Source organism: Bos indicus, chromosome 17 (genome assembly GCF_029378745.1).
Source record: "Bos indicus isolate NIAB-ARS_2022 breed Sahiwal x Tharparkar chromosome 17, NIAB-ARS_B.indTharparkar_mat_pri_1.0, whole genome shotgun sequence".
NCBI lineage: Eukaryota > Metazoa > Chordata > Mammalia > Artiodactyla > Bovidae > Bos > Bos indicus.
In genome coordinates this window covers 26,429,276-26,436,119 of record NC_091776.1, presented here as the reverse complement: position 1 = coordinate 26,436,119, position 6,844 = coordinate 26,429,276, and positions in this window count along the sequence as shown.

Sequence of the window (6,844 nt, the reverse complement as noted above, 5' to 3'; positions counted from 1 at the left end):
GGTGTATTCTTTACTGTCTGAGCCACCAAAGACAACTGGACATTAAAGCATACTATTCCTCCATGTATTAGAATCCTCAAAAAAGTTTCCAGAAGCCAGGCAATCCAATTTATTCATATAGGTATATCAATGTTATATTGTCCTGTCCTTTGTACACCTGGCTTCAAAATAAATCTATCAGGAATTAGAATTAAAAGGAACAGTCCTAGTTTTACTTAAACTGCCATGCCTGTGAATATTACATGTCCAGACAATTTTTTTCTGCTTTGTGTGAAACCTTTAAGGACTGTAGCAAATGTTTAGCAGAAAACAAAATGATCTGGTATTTCTCATTTCAAAGCTAGAGCAAAGATGCACTTTCAGAACGAAAACCTCAGTAGGTTCTGTTAGGAAAATAATATGTATTTTTAAAAGACAGACTGCTATTAGGGTCTACTGTGTCAATAAAATATCCTTTGCTCTATATTTACCCAGTGATTTTTAGTGAATTCAGAGAAAATCTTAACATTACGATCAATCAGGTCAATTGCAGGGTTGAGGTGGGGTAAACCACAGTATTATTTGCATGATAAACTTTCTTTCATCCTTTATACTGTTTCAAACCTGCACCTGCTTATGCAGCTGCAAGGGGGGAAAAAAAGGCAACAAAAGGCAGTTTTAGAAATATGGTAAATTATAATGACAGGATGGGGTTAAACAGAACAAGATTCTAGGTTATGAAGTTCATTATATCAACTAGTTATTAGTCTATATTTGCTTCTGTTCAACTTTCTTTTGCCAGAAATGTATGGAGGATGGGTGTGATAACAAATACAAAACAGGTGTTCCATAATACGATAAAATGGAGTCATTACAAAAACTGTGTCCAGAGAAGTATCAAAAGCACATCTCCATGCAGATGAGCAGAACAAATGAGATCACTGAACCAACAGTAATACATTTCAAAAACTGATATGTTTTCTATGAGACAAAGCTTTTATTTCTGATGAAAGGCACTGGTGATCTATTGCTCAAAATATTTCAAACTATAACAGCTTTTAAAAAATCAGACATTTACTAAAATGGAGATTACCTATATAGCCTGTATAAAAAAGAATATATTGTCACACATAGAAGATAACATTCTTACTTATGGTCTATAATAATTCTTAGTTGCATCATCTTAAAAATATTACATGGCTGAAAAAAAATCATTAAACATTTCAAAAAGTAATGGTATCACTGTTCTGATACATACGATAGAAAGTTTTTTGTGTTTTAGATATGTGTGTTTCAGATAAGATACTGTATATTTATATAAAATAAATAAGAATGCAGTTAAATAAGAATACAGTCATTTTCTAATGATAAAATAATTTTAAATGTATTAATGATCAATTTTATTTGACACAAAATAAAGCTATTATTTATAATAATATATATGTTATATATATAATAAAGTATACACACACACACACACACACACACACACACTGATATATAGAGATAGATAGATATCTCTGTCTATATATACATCTGTTTCTATCTATGTATATGTATATCTATCCCTGGTGGCTCAGTTGGTAAAGAATCTGCCTGCAATGAGGGAGACCTGGGTTTAGTCCCTGGGTTGGGAAAATTCCCTGGAGGAGGGCATGGCAAGCCACTCTAGTATTCTTGCCTGGAGAGTTCCATGGACAGAGGAGCCTGGCGGGCTACAGTGCACAGGGTAGCAAAGAGTTGGAAACAACTGACCAAATAAGCACATCTATGCAATACACAGTTCCAGCTAAGAAAAAGGAGCAACTGGGATCAAACTTGTCTTCCCATCATAAACAACTATAAACTGAATGAAAGGCAGTGGTTTTTAGATGTTGACAACAAGAGCACAGAATTATAATCTCTGAGAAAAGGAATAACAATTGGAGAACCAGATGATGCCCTGAGCTTCTGCTTAGAGGTACTTTCTGGATTGAGGTGTACCAATCAGAGCATGAGATCTTGCTGAGTTAAGGAGATTGAAAATCAAAGAGGAAACAATGGCCAGAATTTATAGGCAGAGTAGCAAAAAAATAGATTTACACAGAGAAAGCAGCAGAAATCTGCAAAGGGGGTAATCTTGATATATTTGCTGAATGATGATGCATGCATGCACAAGTAAAGAATAATGACAAAGATGTTACAAACTGAAAAATACCCAGAACCCACAGAGAATTGGGCAATAACTTGAGTTCTAGTTGGGCACAGTAACAGTATTCCTCAACTCTACAGACCTGAGTAGATTCACAATTTAGTAGTAGGACTAAAGTGTTCCTGGATTAAAAGCTACTCTAGATTAGTCCTAATAAAGCTTCAAAGCAAGTCTCAAATTGTTAATGTTTCAAAACCCTTTCAAGGAAGATAGTATAACTCAATATTCAATAATACTAAATATCTCATCAAAATTAAGAACCGCCTGTAACTTCATGCTTAAAAGAGATGAAAAGAACAATATTTGGAATTTAAAAAAAGATCTTCATGGAATTAACTGACAGTTTTCACAGAAGAAAGGATCTTGACAACAAAGCAATAGAAATTATCCAAACTGAAATGCAAACGCACAGCACCTACTAGGAAAATAACAGAGATTCTGATTCCATGACTAATGGTAAAATAGAGGACTAATCTAATTAACAGAAATAATTGTGGACCATGAAGGCAATAAAGAACTATAGGACAAGAACAAAGATAACATACTAAGAATCATTTAAATCACATTGCTGAAAATCAGTAATAAAAAAACAAATCTTAAAGGCTGATAAGAGAATACATAGAGACATATAAATAGAACAAATTATGAAAATAATTACTGAATGTAATTTTTATCAGACATATGAAGCCATAGGCAACAGAACAATATCTTTAATGTTCTAATGTTTTTTTATAAAATAAAAAAATCCACATCAAAATGTATACTACAATATTCATGGACGCTTTATACATAATCACTCCAAACTAAAAATAACTCAAAATCATATTCACAGGTAAATGGATAAACAAATTGTGATATTCCCATACTTAGATTATGCATATGATATGAAAGTCACTCAGTCGTGTCTGACTCTTTGCAACCCCATGGACTATACAGTCCATGGAATTCTCCAGGCCAGAATACTGGAGTGGATAGCCTTTCTATTCTCCAGGGGATCTTCCCAACCCATACTTAGATTACATTCTGTAATAATAATAAATCACTACTATGTGAAAACATACAGATTTATCTAAAAAACAACATGATCCCCAAAAATATATGGCCACATGAATGGCCATTTCTATGAAAATCTAAAACAAGAAAAATAATTTATTAGTGATAGATATAATATCAGCATTGCCTTAGTCTGGGGATTGACAGCAAAAGGTGATACAGGAACTTTTTAGGGTGATAGAAACAGTATTAATATTGATTACATGGGAATATGCATTTGCCAAAACTCAACCTCATACATCCCATTACAATAAATACAAGTAAAAATCTATTATCAAAAAAATAAACAGAGGGAACATCTGGGGATCAAGTAATACAATTGAATGTTCCCAATGTAAAAGCAGGGTAATGTAACTAGTTAGCTGAATCTGACATTAGTGATGAGAACTGTCGGCTTACAAAATGCTAATACTACCTTAATACATTTTATTCCCATTTTATAATGCATGCTATGAACTAAGAGTAATGTTTGTGGAATTCGTAAATTCTCATAACTTTACATGAAACTAATTCATAAAATATGCTAATTTGAGTTATTAATGCTGTATCAGTCCTATTGAGTTGCAATAACAAAGTGCCATCAAGTGCACGGGTGGCTTACAACGAACAGAAATTTATTTCTCACAGTTCTGGAGGCTGAGAAGTCAAGATCAAGGTCATAGTCAGTTCAGTGTTTGGTGACAGCCTGCTTCCTGATTCATAGACAACCATTTTCTTTCTTCATTCTCACATGGCAGAAGGGGAGAGAATACTCTGTTCCACGGCTATGATTAAATTACCCCCAAGGTCCCACCTGAAAATAACATCATTCTGATTGTCTGTTTCAACATATGATTGGGGGCATAAAAGTGACATCTATATCAATTCTTTAATATTGCCATTATGCGTTTGCATACATCCCTTTGTTCTGAATTTTATGTTGTGTTGAACAGATCAATCCATTTGTTTAATTCTATTTGGCCTGCTCTTCTGAGCTCTTTCCAAACAGAAACCTGTGCTAGCATTGCATCAATCCCAATCCGTTATAGTCTCTCGGTTAAGAACCTCAAGAAACCTTTGGTGTATACGGCTCATCCAAACTCCTGCACTAAGAGACTTGACCAAACTCTAGCATAACTTCTAATAGCTTAAGACCCTGTCACCAGGAGGAACTCAGCCCCTTTAAAATGCCTGATTGAGAAGGCACAAGGCTGTCCAAAGAATTTGCCGTTTGTTCCAGTCAACATCTTCCTTTCCTAGAGCATATGTTTTAAAAGAAAAGCTTAAAGTTTTAGAAAGATGATAACAATAACCCTGTGTTCGAGACAGCAAAAGAGACACTGATGTATGGAACAGTCTTATGGACTCTGTGGGAGAGGGAGAGGGTGGGAAGATTTGGGAGAATGGCATTGAAACATGTAAAATAGCATGTATGAAACGAGTTGCCAGTCCAGGTTCAATGCATGATACTGGATGCTTGGGGCTAGTGCACTGGGACGACCCAGAGGGATGCTATGGGGATAGAGGAGGGAGGAGGGTTCAGGATGGGGAGCACATGTATACCTGTGATGGATTCATTTTGATATTTGGCAAAACTAATACAATTATGTAAAGTTTAAAAATAAAATAAAATTTAAAAAAATAAAATAAAAATAAAAAATTATATCACTGTTTGAGAGCTCCATGTATTTATTACCAACAAAACAGGATTGTCTTTCTCAAGGACCTGAAAGTCATTCCTTTGAAATATCTATTAAGAAATACCACCACAATATTGTAAAGTTATCAGTTTCCAATTTAAAAAAAAAAAGGATCAGGTCCTGTCTACCAGGCTCTCTGGCAGGATAAAGTCCTAATAGCAACAGAAACAGCTGGCCTAAGTACATGTTTACTGACCAACTCTGACTGAGCACACTGAGCCCTAACTAGCCCCTCTTCACTCCCTTTTTCTCCTTTAAAACACCAGTTACCTCTGCACAAATTGGAGTGAAGCTCAACTCTTTCCCCTATTGTCATCATTGCTGCTGCTACTGCTGCTAAGTCACTTCAGTCGTGTCCGACTCTGTGCGACCCTATAGACAGCAGCCCACCAGGCTCCCCCGTCCCTGGGATTCTCCAGGCAAGAACACTGGAGTGGGTTGCCATTTCCTTCTCCAATGCATGAAAGTGAAAAGTGAAAGTAAAGTCGCTCAGTTGTGTCTGACCCTCAGGGACCCCATGGACTGCAGCCTTCCAGGCTCCTCCGTCCACGGGATTTGCCAGGCAAGAGTACTGGAGTGGGGGTGCCATTGCCTTAGTTGCAGAGTAAAATCTGGTTTCACTGTTCTATCTAATGTCTAGCTTTATTTGTTTCTGACCAAAAAGAGTCAAACTGACGATGCCATATAGTAAGTGGCACAAACAGTCCTTCAGAATGGACAAAATGGGTCAACATTAAGACAGACATCATTTTACAAATTGCTTTCATTTTTAAGCTTAAGTTGTATTTATAAAAGTACTTAAATTAGTGAACAAAATAAAATCAAGGTTTAATTAAAGCTGATAACCTTCAAAATCCACTTAATTGAAAATCTACTTAATAGTTATTGAACATTCAAAAACTTTGAGTTAACCTGCATAATACTTTTTTTTTTCCCCGACTGGAAGCATTTATGAAGCATTATGAATATCTGTTGACTTTATACCATTACTTATTCCCAAGAATCTAGTGACGGCAAACATAACTTTACTAAATATAGAAGAGGAAAACAATCAGTAAAGCACTTCTAACAATTCTAAAAAGCAATGCATTGTATATTACTTAAAAAGCATATTTTTAGAATATTCTTATAAATTGAATCATGTACATGAATTACTTGTTTTATATTAATCAGAAAATTGTCATTAAAAATAGAAATAAAGGTAATTATCTTACAACTTCTGATGAACAAAACATTCTTTAGGAATTTTTAGATACATTAAAAATTATCCCAAGGCTGCTAAACAATCAGAGGTAGTTACCTTGACTCTTCCTTTGTGCTATTTTCATATTTAATTCTAAATCCTAACCCCATCCTATATTGATTATTTTAAATATATTTTTTATTTTTGCATATATTTCATATATATTTCATTTTAAAATGAGTTTAATCAGGTTAGTTTATTGTTTTAGAGTAAATAGTAATCGAGATTTATTTTTTACCTCAAATGACAGCAACTTTTGCATTTACGAGTGAAAATATAGGGAGATGGATAGATCAGATAGATATTGTATAGTATGGATAGCAAGCAATTATGATAAGAGAAAAATAACCTGATTGTACTGATTAAAACATTTCTGCAAGATAGAAATTATAATTGCTTTGCTGAACTTAAGCTGTACTTTATACCCTGAATAAATTAGGCCATTATTATTCTATGTTCAAATTCCTAAGGGTACCTTGCCTTTGGTTTGTATCTATTTAATTCAGATCAGTTAGTGATCACCTTTGGTTAATGTCATGATATTTCCATTATGGAATTCAAACTCTGCTGAAAGAAGTGTGTCAAGTTGCTACCCTTTGGTGAAGGTGCATTCCATTAAAGACTCTTTGATTTTGGAGATTCTTTAGAACGTGTTTCAAGAGCAGAAGTTATTAAAAACCCTGTACAAAGGTACAATTG